The sequence below is a fragment of the Perognathus longimembris genome, unplaced genomic scaffold (assembly GCF_023159225.1).
Source record: "Perognathus longimembris pacificus isolate PPM17 unplaced genomic scaffold, ASM2315922v1 HiC_scaffold_4624, whole genome shotgun sequence".
Classification (NCBI taxonomy): domain Eukaryota; kingdom Metazoa; phylum Chordata; class Mammalia; order Rodentia; family Heteromyidae; genus Perognathus; species Perognathus longimembris.
The window spans coordinates 1-13,797 of record NW_025959962.1 but is presented as its reverse complement, the minus strand read 5'-3'; the positions used below and the strand labels follow the sequence as shown (position 1 = coordinate 13,797).

The 13,797-nt window shown below is 72.2% G+C and overlaps 1 pseudogene; it reads right to left on the bottom strand.

The window, feature by feature from the left end:
- Positions 1–800: 800 nt before the first annotated feature.
- LOC125344913 lies at positions 801–13,753 on the bottom strand (annotated as a pseudogene).
- Between the last annotated feature and the right edge of the window lie 44 nt (positions 13,754–13,797).

Sequence of the window (13,797 nt, the reverse complement as noted above, 5' to 3'; positions counted from 1 at the left end):
GGGCTGACTGCACGCCTCAAGGCAGAAGGTGGCCTGTCCCTGCTGTCTGTCTGTCCTGCTGTCTGTCCTGCTGTCTGTCTGTCCGTGCGGCACTGCTCGCGGTCCGGCCCCGGGCCTCCCTGCCGCGCTCTCTAGCTGTGACGCCCGTCTCTCTGCGCACCCGGGTTCACCGTGAGGGGCGGCACCTGCCCCGCCCGTCCACAGGTCCCCGGCACAGGCCTACGTGGGTCCCAAAGCGGGCAGGAGGCAGGGAGCCCCGTCCAGAGCCTGCCCGGCTGGGAGAGCGCCTCCTCCTGGCAGCCCGGGGGACTGCAGCCTCCTACTGGTAGCCTGAGGAATGAACGACAGCCGCCCCGGAGGGCCCGTGATGGCACCTCCTATCGGCAGCCTGGGGAACTGCAGCCGTCCCGGGCGGGGCCGTGGCAGCGCCCCCACCTGGCAGCCTGGGGGAATGCGGGAACAAGGCCCCTTTGCCCACCTCACCTCCCGGGAAAAGCAGAGGAGCTGTGGACGGTGCGGCAAGGGGGCTTTGGGAGCCAGGGGCCGGCGCCCCGCTCAACGCACAGGTAAACGCGCCCCAAGCGCGAGGGGCTGCCTGGAGAGGTATGTACACGATCTGCAGTTTAACGAGAAGAGGGGCAGTGGAGGGCCTGGAGGGCGGCGTTGGGCGGGCCTGGCTTCTAGGAAGCCCAGGGCGAGGACGGGAGCCACCGGGGGCGGGGGGACGGAGGCCCCCGGGCCCGGGCCGCCCAGCGGCCTGGCCCCCGGCTCAGTGGCCGGGGAGAGGGTGGGCCTTGGCTGGCCGCAGGTCGGAGCAGCCAGGGCAGCGCGGGGTCCCGGCGGTGAGGGGCGGGCCACCCTGGCACCCGGGGGCGGCTGGGGCTGGCGGAGGGAGTGTCTGCTCCCTGGGTGGGCGGGGCTGCGGGAGGCGGCCTCTCCAGCGGGCGTGGCGGGGACGTCCTTCCAGCGGCGGCCCGTGCGCCTTCGTCCTCCACGGGGGACGGCGGTCCGGCATCAGCTGACCAGGTAGCTGTGCATCTCCCGAGAGTTGATGCTCAGGACCACGCCTGAGTGGTTGCCTGCAGCGGAAGACAGCGTGGCTGGTGAGCGCGGCCCGCCCGGCCCGGCCCGGCCCCGGGGCCCGCGGGGAGCCGGTGAGCGGTGGGCGGGGGACCCCAGCGTGAGCCGGTGAGCGGGGGGCGGGGGGCGGTGCTGCGGCAAGCAGTGACCCGAGTGCTGACGGGCGGCCCCACTGACCTGCGAGGGGCCCCCCGACCTTGGCAGCAGGGGCACGTGGAGAGGGCTGAGGCTTGCGCCCCGTCCTGGCCGCTGCTGCTGCTGCAGGGCCTGGCACGGCGAGGACTGGGGTGGGGCGAGGAGAGGGGCGTGTCCGCGTCAGTCACGGGGCGGGGCCAGAGGGGCGTGTCTGCGTCATAGGGCAGGGCGAGAGAGGGGGTGTGCCCACGTCAGCATGGGGCGGGGCCAGAGAGGGGCGTGTCTGCGTCATAGGGGCGGGGCGAGGAGGAAGGCGTGTCTGCATCGGTCACGGGGCGGGCCAGAGGGGCGTGTCGTGGCATCAGGGATAGGGCAAGAGAGGGGCGTGTCCGCATAAGGCACGGGGGGCGGGACCAGAGGGGGCGTGTTTACGTTAGTCACGGGGTGGGCCAGAGGGGGGCGTGTTCCCATCAGTCACGGGGTGGGCCAGAGAAGCGTGTCTGCGTCAGTCAGGGGCGGGGCTAGAGATGGGTGCGTCCACGTCAGTCACATGGGCAGGGACAGAGGGGCGTGTCCCACATGAGTCACGGAGCCCGCGGAGTGAGGCAGGGACCCTGGGCGGGCGGATTCCGCAGAGCCGGTCTGGAGCTCCGCCCCGCGGCCGCCCTCCCTCCCACACGCAGCATGGAGCAGCCGGCCCAAGCCACGCGCACGGACCCGCAGTGGGGCTGCGCAGGGGGCCGGTGGGCCAGAGCGGGCTCTGGGGCCGCCGGGACGTGGCGTCCGGCTCGAGCGGCCTCGTCCGGAGGGACGACGCGGAGAGCACTGCCGTCCTGCCACGCCTCGGTGCGAGGGGGGCCTGCGGGGCGCACCCTGCGGGCCTGGCAGGGCGGAGAGGCCGCTGCCATGCGGGGTGCGTGAGTGTGTGCATGTGTGTATGCGTGTGTGCACGTTGCGTGTGTGTGTGCATGCGTGTGTGTGCATGAATGTGTGTGTGACGAGCAGGGAATGGGTGTTTTGCCGGTGGCCGGTCTCCATCTCCCCCTCTTCTGGGCTGGCGGGCCCCTGGGGACGGCGCCCACCGCCCCCTCGGCCCCTGACTCTACGGGAGGAGGAGCCCAGCTTCACTGTTCTGGTGGACGCAGAGTCCTGCGGGCGGCCGGCTTGGCCCTGGTCCTGTGCCCGGGACCCCTGTGGAGCCCGGGGCAGGCCACGTGCCCCCGCACCTACCCTGGATGGCGCCCCTGGGTGTCCTCGCTGTGGCTCACGGACTGGTCATCTCCTGCTCCTTCTCGTTGTGCATCTGGGCCGTACACGGTTCTGCCCGGGCGTTTCCTGCAGGGCACAGCCGGGCTCTCAGCTCGGTGGAGGTCACGGGCACACGGCCCTGTGGAGGGGCGGCCCCCCTCGGCCAGCGCCCGTCCCCCCCAGGCTGGAGCGGGTGCCGGGCACCCGCTCTGCACAGCGGGAGGGGCTGCTTCTGCTTTGTCTCCGGTGCGCGGCCAGGTCCGGCCCAGCGGCCCAGCGGCCCGGGGAAAGTGGCCCTCCGCCTGGGCGCCTGGGACTCCCGTTATCCATTCTCAGCCTCTCCGCCCCCTGATGGGGCGCGCGCTGCACCTGCCCCCAGAGCTGGGGTGAGGGGTCTGTGGCATGGAGCAGGTGCTCCCCTACCCGCTACAAGTCCACACGTGCATTGATGTCAGAGGAAAGCGCCCCCCACGGGGGTGGCATGGTGCCCGGGGCCCCGGGGAAGGGCAGAGGACAGGGCCTGCGCGGGGAGGCCCGGCACGGGAGCGGCCATGGGGACCAGCGCCGTGGGGTCCCAGGCATCCACTTGAATCACTGGGGTGGGGCCAGAGAGGGGCGTGTCCACGTCAGGCACGGGGGCGGGCCAGAGAGGGGCGTGTCCACACCAGGCACGGGGGTAGGACCAGAGGGGCGTGTCCGTATAGACACCGGGGGCGGGGCCAGAGAGGGGAGTGTCCACATCAGACACGTGGGGCGGGACCCAGACAGGGACGTGTCTACGTCACAGGGGCGGGGCAGAGTGGAGCGTGTTCACGTCAGGTACGGGGGCGGGGCCAGAGAGGGGCGTGTCCCCGTCAGGCACCGGGGGCGGGCCAGAGAGGAGCGTGTCCACGGCAGGCACGGGGGCGGGGCCAGAGAGGGGCGTAACCACATCAGACCCGCGGGGCGGGGCCAGAGAGGGGCGTGTTCACGTCAGGCACGGGGGGCGGGGCGAGGAGCGTGTCCACGGCAGGCACGGGGGCGGGGCCAGAGAGGGGCGTGTCCACGGCAGTCACAGGGGCGGGGGCCAGAGGGGCTCAGGCCCGGGGTGGGGTGGCAGCTTGGGGTCTGTGCGCCCAGGTCCCCGGTCCCCCGGCACCAGCCGTGCCCGCTGCCCCCCAGGGCCCTCACCTGAACAGGTGGAGCCCCCGCCAGGGGCACCGGGTGGGCGAGGCGGGCACCCCCGGGGGCCGGGAGTCGGGGCCGCCCCGCGCTCCGCAGCCTCGTGCCCCTCACGGGGCCTCTGCGGCCCGGCCTCCGCATGCGGACACCCCGGGCTCGTCAGGGCGCGGCGGCGCAGGAGGGGGCTCCTGGGGAGGGTGGTGCCCGCCAGGCCCCGGCCCCGGGGACGGGAAGGGAGCCCGCCGTGTCCCCGCCCCGCCCGCCCGCGCCCAGGCCCGGCCCGCGGAGGCGAGGGGAGCGGCCTTGCTTTTGAACTATGTAGAGGAATGAACGCGGGCCACCGCGAACAGCCCGACCACCAGCAGGACCGCCGCCGCCCAGTAGCCGCCGCCGCCGCCCAGCCGCTGGGGGTCTGCAAGGAGAGCGGTGAGCGGCGGCGGGGCGGCCGGGGGGGGGGGGCAGCCTCGGCCCCCGGGGGCCCAGCCCGGCCTCTCACCTGGCTCTGTCTCCCGCAGGGCCACCAGGACCCCGGAGCCCCCCGCGCACGGGAAGCTGACCTTGTGAGCGCTCAGCACCTGCTGGACGGCCGCGACTCTCTGAAAGCAGAGGGGGGCCGGGGGGCGGGGGCTCAGGGTCGGGAGCGCCGTGGCCGGGCCCCGACCTCCCAGAGCCGCGGCCTCCAGGAGCGGAAGCTGCCTGTCCGCATTCACTGGAAGGGCCCGGGCGCCTTGCGGGCACGGGTGGACAGGGTGCGGGGGGGGGGGGGTGTTGCGCGAAGGCGGGGAGTTCGGGGTGCTTTAGGAAGATCCCAGCGCTGGCAGCCATCACGGAAGGCTTCCTGAAGGAGGAGGCTGGAGGGCACCAGGAGGGTGGGGACGGATGGCTCACGTGTGTGTGGGGAGGGGAGGGTCGTGCTGTCTGGGACGGGGTGGCCGGGCGTGGTGGGGTTTGTGGGCCGTGGCCGGGAACCAGTGCGAGCGGGAAACGGGACTGGCTCCGCCAGCTCCTCTGCCTTCCCGGGCTCGGCCAGGAGGCAGGGCTGCGGCCCCCTGGGGCCCTGGGACTCTGTCTCAGCCGGGTCGTGGGGATGGACCCCAGAGCCCTCGGGACCGGACGGGCACAGCTGGGGTCCAGGTCAGCGTCCCAGCACCCCGCCTTTGGAGCCGTGGGAATGGCGGCGTCTTCCCCTGGGCCTCCGGAGAGGGGCCTGCAACTTGGTGGCGGCCCGCCCGCCCAACACCGCCCTCTCCCCTTCCCCCCGCCCCCGCCACCCCAGAGCAGCCGGCAGCGGGCTGGCGGGCCCGGCAGGCTCCATGGTGCAGGGAGCCGGGGTTCAGAACGCAGCCGGCCGTCCTGAGCCGGCGGCGGGCAGCGGGGGAGACGCAGCGGCCGCCCTGCGTGGGCTTCCGGCTGGCGGGCCCGCGCCCCCCTCGTGGGCGGGAACCGCCTGGCGGCCCGGCGGCGGGGCTGGGTGTGATTCCGTGGGCCCACACGCGCCGGGGCCGCCCACGTGCCGGTCCCGCGTGGCGTGGTGCTGCGGCTCGCTCGCCAGTGCGCGTGGACATGCCTCGTGTGCGCCGGCTCTGGGGTGCCTGTGGGGGCTGACCGGCCGGGGAGCTGGGCGGCTGCTCCCACCCCGAGCGTGCCAGGGCGGCCTCAGCCGCCCTACTGGGGCACGAGGACTTGGGCTCATCTCTGAGTCCCCGTCCGGCGGCGGACCCCGGGGTGCTGTGACCCCCGGTCCCCGCCATTGTGCCACGGTGCAGGCATGCCGATTGCAGGACTCACCCAGGATTCCCAGCATTCCTTGTGGCTCGGGGGAGGGCACGTGACCAGCCCCCCCACCCCCCGCCGAGCGCCCCGCCTCCTCTCCCCCCCCACCAGGGCACAGCAGGGGAGAGATGGGTCTCTATGGGGGGGGCGGGGTCACAGGGGCGGCCTTGCGTGCCCTGTGTGTGTGTGCAGCGCGCGCCCCGCACCCCCCCCCTGCCCCACGCGCCCCGCCTCCTCCCCCCCACCACCCCCCCCCACCCCCCGCGCGGGACACTCTGCCGCCCCGCCTGGCTGTGAAGGACCTGGGCGTCCGGGGCCGTGGGACTTGCCTTGTCACCGGCCAGGCTCCTCTTCCGCGTGGGCCGGGGAGGGGCCGCAGCACGTACAGGTCGGCCAGGGTGGGCAGCCCCGGCTTCACCACCGTCACCAGCAGCTCCTCGGGGATGCTGGTCTCCTGCAGGGACGGAGGGACACGCGGACGCTCGTCCTCCCCGGTCCTCTGCCACAGGCCAGACGCCCGAGAACACTTCCCGTACATGGCCCGGAAGTCCAGCTCATCTGCCCAGCACACCCGAGCTGGCCCCGGAGCCCACAGTGCCCTTCCCTGCCCTCAGCCCCTGTGGGTTCGGAGGGGTGCCCCCACAGGCTCCCGCTCCAGACGTGCCCCTCCCACCCAGGCTCACGGGATGGGCAGGCCCCGCCCCAGCTCACATGATGGACAGGCCCCTCCCACCCAGGCTCAGGGGATGGGCAGGCCCCGCCCCTGGCTCACATGATGGACAGGCCCCTCCCACCCAGGCTCACGGGATGGGCAGGCCCCGCCCCTGGCTCACATGATGGACAGGCCCCCTCCCACCCTGGTTCACGGGATGGGCAGGGCCCCGCCCCTGGCTCACATGATGGACAGGCCCCTCCCACCCAGGCTCATGGGATGGGCAGGCCCCGCCCCTGGCTCACATGATAAACAGGCCCCGCCCCTGGCTCACATGATGGACAGGTCCCTCCCACCCAGGCTCACGGGATGGGCAGGCCCTGTCCCTGGCTCACATGATGGACAGACCCCTCCCACCCTGGTTCACGGGATGGGCAGGTCCCGCCCCTGGCTCACATGATGGACAGGCCCCTCCCACCCTGGTTCACGGGATGGGCAGGCCCCGCCCTGGCTCACATGATGACAGGCCCCTCCCACCCAGGCTCACGGGATGGGCAGGCCCCGCCCTGTCTGGTGTCCTCCAAGTGTGTTGGTGACACTGCTTCTCACCTAGCCTTCAAGCCCTGACTCCTGGCCATGCGGGCCCCACTGCCTCCCTCTTCCTGCTGTCTGCTCTGGTCTAGCCCCAGACGCACACACACATGCACACATGTGCACACGCGTGTGCCCACAGGTTCCCGGCCAGGCTCAGGTCCTGGGAGCCCCCGCTTCTCCTTGCACTGCGCTCGGTGAAGCACTTTCCCTTCCATGCCCCGAGCCACGTCACCAGCAGGAGTCACAGGATGGGAGGCATGGCCGGGGGCCCAGCCGGTGCCACCTTGGGGGGCCCTAGGGGACTGGCCCCGCTCCATCCCCGCCCTGCCTTTGTCCCTTTGCTGCGGGGCCCTGAGGGTCCTGGGTGTGCTCGGTCCTTTCTCTGTCCCCAGGGTCTGGCTCAGGAGAGCAGCCTTGTGAGTGAGGAAGGCCTGAAGGGGGCGCTGGGCAGTGGGGGTCAGCGGCTGAGGCCAACAGCTGGCGCTCTGGGTGTGCGTGGTGCCGCCGCCCCTTCCTCCCTTGGAGACGGCGCTCGGGGCGGCCCCGAGAGGAACGGAGGGAGACCTTGGAGAGCATCCGGCTGACCACCAGGCCCACGTCCTCCCTCCACTCGGGGGTGTTGGGGTTGTAGCTGTCCAGGTCTGGGGAGAACTTCAGGGGCACCACCTGGAACTGATCTGGAAAGAGACAGGCGCTCTGGTCGGTGACCCCGTGGGGACCCGTCCTGGGTGCGAGCCTCAGTCCACAGCCCGGATGCAGGTCAGAGGGGGGGGGGGTCTGTGGGGCCGGGCGGAGCCGGGCCACTCACCAGAGCCACACAGAGACCATGACTGTGACCATGACGGCCTGGGAGGTGGGGGTGGGCCTGCCCCCGCCCCGCCCCCGCCCAGCCCCCGGGGCGTTCCCAGCCCACAAGGGAGCCGCCCCCCCACGAGGCTGGCCCCCCTCCCTGCTGCTCCACTGGCTGCTGCTGAGCTCCCCCCCACCGAAGAGTCCCACCCCCCCCCCCCCCCAGATCACAGCTCCTAGCTCTAAGGTAGAGACGACAGGAGCCCCGGAGCTGAACGGTGGCCTCTCTGCTGGCCTCTCTCTGAGCCTCAGTTTCCCCTCGTGAGGCAGAAGGACTCAGGGGCAGCGGGTGGGAGCTGCGCCCTGTGACCTGGGTGCTCGGGCAGCCCTGGTGGCACCGCAGTGAGGGCCGGAGCCCGCGGCCTCCGCAGGACAGCGAGGGTCCCGGGACGGCTGGGGGGGGGGGCGGCGGTCCGCGTGTGCATGGGGGGGTCTCCCCGCTCCCCGGGACAAACTTGCCATTGAGAGTGGTTCTCCTGTGGGGCGCAGAGCCACCGTCGGCCCAGCGCCCCAGGGGCACGGCTCGCCAGCGCAGGCCCCCCCCCGCCGGGCCCCTTGCTGGGGGGGGGGCTGACGTGGGTGGCCCGGAGGGCACCAGGACAGGGCCCCTCCCCCCCCCCCCCCCCCCCGGCTCTGGCTGCCGGGGCGCAGGCGGGGCTCGGGGCCTCACCCAGCACGCGCACGACCCTGGAGTCCTGCAGCACGGCGCTCCCGCAGGCGGCCTGCACCGTCACGCGCACGTCCCCCGCGTCGGCGAAGCGCGTCGCCACCCGGTTCTCCAGGGAGATCAGGGGCTGTGGGCACGGGGGGGGGGTCAGGCCTGGCGGGGGGCCGCGGTGGGGGCTCCTCCAGGCCCCGAGCCCACACCCAGGAGGGGGGAGGAGAGAGGAGAGGGCAGGAAGGAGGGGGGTGGCCCCGGGGAGGGGCGCACTGCAGACTGTGGGCAATCCACCAGTAGAAGACCGTGAGGTTGGGGTTCGGGGGGAGCAGCACGGCGGTGAGGTTCACCTCCTGGTTGACGCCGGTGACGGGGACCACCTCCAGGTAGAGGGCCTGAAGGGGGGCTGGAGGGGGGGCGCCGTGCCGGGTCACGGGGGGCCGGGGGCGGGCGCCAGCCGCCCCGCCCGCGGGCTCCGCGCCCCGCCTCCGGGCGGCGGACTTACAGTTGACCTGGACGAAGAGCACGGCCTCGTCGTGGCCGGCCGCGTTCTCGGCCCTGACGGACACGCGGTAGACGCCGGGGGCCTCGTAGCGGTGCCGGATGGGCTCCCCGCTCAGCGTGAGGTTCGCGTACACGGCCTTGACGTCGTCGCCCAGGTCCACCTGGTACGTGGTGGTCAGGACGTCGCCCTGCAGCACGGCGGGAGGGAGGCCGCTCAGGCCGGGGGCGGGGGCGGGAGCGGGGGGGGCGGGCAGGCGCGGGGGGGGGGGCCTCTCCTCCCGGCCTCCTCGGCCGGGGCCCGGCGCCCACCGGGGCCCGGCGTGGGGCCTCCCCTCGGGCCCGCAGGGACCGCCCGGGGGGCCGCGCGCCGCGTCAGGAGCCGGCCTGGCTGCGGGAAGGGGCCGCGGGGGGCCCGCGGTGACGCGGGGAAGGCGGCTCCCGGGGCAGAGGGGGCCTCGGTGGGGCTCGGGGGCCGGGGCGCCGTCGTGGAGCGCGGTGGGTGCCAGGGCCCTCTCGCGGGAGGAGCTCGGCAGCCGCGTGCTGCGCTCGCCTCCCTCCCTCCGCGAGCGCGCCTGGGAGGTTGGAAAGGGGGTCCGTGCACGAGGATGGGGGTGGCGTGGGGTCGCCCAGGAGCAGGGCGGCCCGAGACCCAAGGGCGTAGGGGCCTCGTAAGAAGCCAGGCACAGGAGCGCACGCCTGGAACCCCAGCCACTCGGGAGGCTGAGATCTGAGGATCGTGGTTTGAAGCCAGCCCGGGCAGGAAAGCTGGCAAGACACGTCTCCAGTTAACCACCCAAAAGCTGGAAGTGGCACCGTGGCTCAGGTGGTAGAGCACAGCCGTGAGTGAAAAAGCTCAGGAACCGCGCCTGTACCCTGAGTTCACATCCCAGAACATGAGAGAGAGAGAAACAGAGAGAGAGAGAGAGAGAGAGAGGGGGGGGCTGGGGATATGGCCTAGTGGCCATAGCCTTAGGTTCGTTTCCCCAGCACCACGTATACAGAAGATGGCCAGAAGTGGCACTGTGGCTCAAGTGGCAGAGTGCTAGCCTTGAGCAAAAAGAAGCCAGGGACAGTGCTCAGGCCCTGAGTTCAAGCCCCAGGACTGGCCAAAAAAAGAAAGAAGAGAGAAACAGAGAGAAAGAGAGACAGAGAGACAGACAGACACAGAGAGAGGAGGGCAGGGCAGGGCACCCAGGAGGAGGCCGTGTAGAGGCAGCGGGCAGCGCCGGTGGCCCAGGCCAGGGGCTCCCGAGCTTCTGGAAGCCGGATGAGGCAGCTCTGTGCTCGAAGACCCCCGATGGAGGCCGTTGGTTCCCGTGAGCTGGAAACCTAAGGGACACGCAGCCCCATTCCCCGATTTTCTCGGCTTGAGGACCGAGGCTCGGGGGCCGGCTTCTGCCCAGTGTTCTTGTGGACGGCGAGGGGCAGGGGGAGGGCCCGGGAGCCCTCCTGCTCGGTGCTGCCCCCCCCCCCCCCGTAGCCACCCGCTTGCGCCCCTGGGGGGGGCCTGCAGGGGCTCCCCGGCTGCCCGCAGTGCCCAGCGTCCCGAGAGGCCCTTCCACGCCAAGGGTCTCTTCACAAAACTTGGCCTTGCTGGCTTCTTCCTGGCCACACACGAAAGGTTGCTGGCTGCATCGCCAAGGATTTTCTGAACTCGTGCGTGTGCGTGTGTGTGCGCACGCCAGTCTGGGCCTTTTAGCTTTGGGGCTCAAGGCTGGCGCTCTACCACTTGAGCCACAGCTCTACCTTTGCTGTTTTGCTGACTGATAGAAATGAGGGTCGTGGAGTTGCCTGCCTGGAGTTTGCCCCGTGACCCCGGACCTTGGCCTCCTGAGCGGCTGGGGTCACAGCCGTGAGCCCCCGGCGCCGCCCGGGGTCCGTCCTAAGCTGACGTTGGCCGCCACGGAGGGTGGGGATGAACTGAGGCCCCGGGGTGGGGGTGGGGCGCTGGCCCGCAGCTGCGCGGAGACCCCCGTGTGTGCACGCGGGCTTCCGCCCCCCCCCCCCCGGCCCTCACACGCTCACCCCCAAACCCAAGCCAGGGGTGCGTGAGCGTGAGCGTGGCCGCGTGGGTGGCGGGGCCACGGCGGCCAGGCGTGTGTGAAGGAGTGTGAGGTCCGTGTGAGCATGGCTACGCGCGCGTCTGGAAGCGGATGTGGAGGTGTGGCGTGGGTGAGCCCCTCGGCGGCCGGGGGGGCCTCCCGTCAGGTCGGAGCCAGCGCCGGGGGCTCGAACGCCCGGCGCTTCAGCTGTTTTGCCCGGGGCCGTGGCTTGAGCCGCAGTGTCGTCCGGGTTTGCGGTGGTGAATTGAGGGGAAGCCCTCGCGGGCGTTCCTGCCGGGCTGGCGGAATCCCTCCCTCGGGCCTGCGTGGCGGGGGGTGGCGGGGATGGCGGGCGCCGGCTGGAAGAGCCGGCAGGGCTCCTGGCGCAGGGCTGCGCCCCAGGGCCCGGGCCGCGGGGACAGCGGGGGGCCTGGAGCTGACCTTCGGGGCGCACGACGTGACGCGCCCTGCGCGTTCTGGGCTCTAGGGGGCGGCGGAGGGCCGTGTCTGGGGATCCCGGGTGCAGCTGGGCGGGCTCTGGGCGTCCTGCCCTCCCCCCCCACGTCCTCGCCAGCCCAGCCCCGAGCACCACAGCCCCAGGGGGGATCGCCCCAGGCTGGTCTCTGGGCCCACGGGGCGTGGAGCCAGGGCACAGCTCCGGGTTGGGGCGTACAGACCCGTCTCTGTCCACCGAGGCCCGAGGCCCGGGACGCAATGCCAGCAAGGCACAGGGCACGCCTCAGTTTCCCCGCTTGCTGGAAGTAAGGAAACGGTTCAAGTGCCCGACGCAGGGCCCGCAGCAGTTCCTAGCCTCGGTTTCCCTGTTTGCAGGAGGCCGGGGCCCAGGCCTCCACTTCCACGGACTTTCACAGACCCGGCTCTGTGTTTAGAAACACACTAAGCTCACGGGGCACAAGCCGCGTGTGTCAGGGGCTCGGCCCCGGACGCCAAGGAGCCTCGAGCTTGGGGGGCCTGGCTCCCGGGGGCGCGGGCGGCTCCCACCCGCTCTGCGCTTCCGGCAGCTTCCGCACCGTCCGCGCGCGCTCGCGAGTTTTCCAAGCCTCACTTTGACTTTCCTTCGGATCACCGGTGATTTCAAGAACCGCGCACCTGAGCGCGCCATGGATTAATTCACCGTCCGGGAAGAAGCCAGCCGCCTGCGGCTCGCACCAGCCCCCTCAGCTGCTCGGGAGGCCGAGGGTCACAGTTCAAAGCCAGCCCAGGCAGGTCAGTCTGTGAGACTCTCATCTCCAATGCGCTACCCGGGAAGAGCCCGGAAGTGGTGCCGCGGCTCAAGTGGTAGAGCACCAGCCTTGAGAAGAAAAAATCTGAGGGGCAGAGCCCAGGCCCCGAAGCGTGCACGCGCGCGTTGTGTGTGTGTGCACGCACACATCCGTACCCCAGAAGGAAACACAAAGGTCTCCATTCCCCCGGGGTGGGGAGGGGTTGGGGTGATGCTTGTGTTCTCCGCCTCTTATGCACTTCCCAATCTTCCACGACGCGCGTACACTGCTTTTAAAGCCAGAGGAAAACGCAGCGTTTTGTGCGAAGGTAAAAATAGAAAGAGTAGGAGGCTAGACACACGTACATGCGTGCGTGTGGATGAACAGAGAGGGGGAGCTGTGTACACACACGCACGCACACGCGCGTGCGCAGGGCTTGTGCTGTGTTGGTCATCAATAAGAGTTTCTTTAACTTCGTTTTTGTTAGGATTCCAAATGAACCGAGGTCACTCGACTCCGGGGTTTACCAGAGCCTCTCGCCGGCCACAGGGAGAGCGTCGGCCTTGCGTGGGCCGGGCACGCGGGGCCAGGGCCCCCCCCCCCCGTGGCGGCCCCCCCCAGCGCCCCCCCCCCCCCCCGCCGGCTCACCTGCTCCTGCCGCACCTCGAACAGCACGTCCTCGCCGGGGCGCACCGGCCACGCCGTCCCCGCGGACGCGGACCCGCAGGCCCCGGGGCGGCCGCAGCGGGCACTGCAGCTGCACGGGGCTCCGCGGCAGGTCCACGCCCCCCTCGCACACGTTGGACACCACCTTCCGGTACCTGGGGGGCCGCGGGGGCCGCGTCACGCCCGCCAGGGCTCCGCGACCCCCCCCCCCACCCGAGGTGGCTGCCACCGTTCTAGAACAAGGGCGCGCCCCGGGCCCGCCCCTCCCCCCCCTCCCCCCGCCTCGAGGGGGGCGCGGCCGCCACAGCCCAGGGCTCCCGCCCCGCCCGCGCGGCCCGCACCCCAGGCTGCTGGTGTAGGTCTGGCCCAGCGCGCAGTCCTCGGGAGGGGACAGGGGGTTGAACCAGAAGTTGGCCGCGCACGTGCTGTTTCCTGGACTCCGGGGAGGGCGCGCGCTCAAAGCCGTAGTCGCTGCCAGGACAGAGGCGGGTCAGGGGCGGCTGCGGGCTGCAGAGCCGGCGGGGGCGGGGGGACACCCAGGGGCCTGAGGGGCCTGGAGGGCGGCCCACGGGAGGCCACGGGCACCTCCAAGGGGGCCAGCTGCCCGGGGACGGACAGTCAGGGGCGGAGGCCGCAGGGCCAGCCTGGAGGGAGGGGAAGGGCGAGGCCTGGGGGGAGGGGAAGGCCTGGGTGGGGGAGGGGGAGGCCTGGGGAAAGGGGGAGGCCTGGGGGGGAGGGGGAGGCCTGGGTGGGGGAGGGGGAGGCCTGGGGAAAGGGGGAGGCCTGGGGGGGAGGGGGAGGCCTGGGGGGAGGGGGAGGCCTCGGGAGGGGAGGCCTGGGGAGAGGGGGAGGCCTGGGTGGGGGAGGGGAGGCCTGGGGGGAGAGGGAGGCCTGGGGGAGGGGGGCGGGGCACGCCTAGCCCGCCCTGGCATCTGGTAGGGGAGAGGCGGGCCTCACCAGAGGAAGTCAGAGTCGCGGCACTGGCACACAGCGTGACGTGAGGGCTGACGTGAAACTTCTCCCCCTTGACCGCACCAGATGTGGGCTTCCTCTTCCGGAAACTTCTCTGCTGGCCCATAATGCAGTGGTCACCCTGTAGCAGGGACCTCAGGGTAAGGAACCAGCCCAGAGAGTAGGGCCCTCCCCCAGCTTGTCCTGACCCCCCTCTGGCAAGGCCGGGGCGGGGGTGGGGCCGGGGCGGGGGCCTGAGAC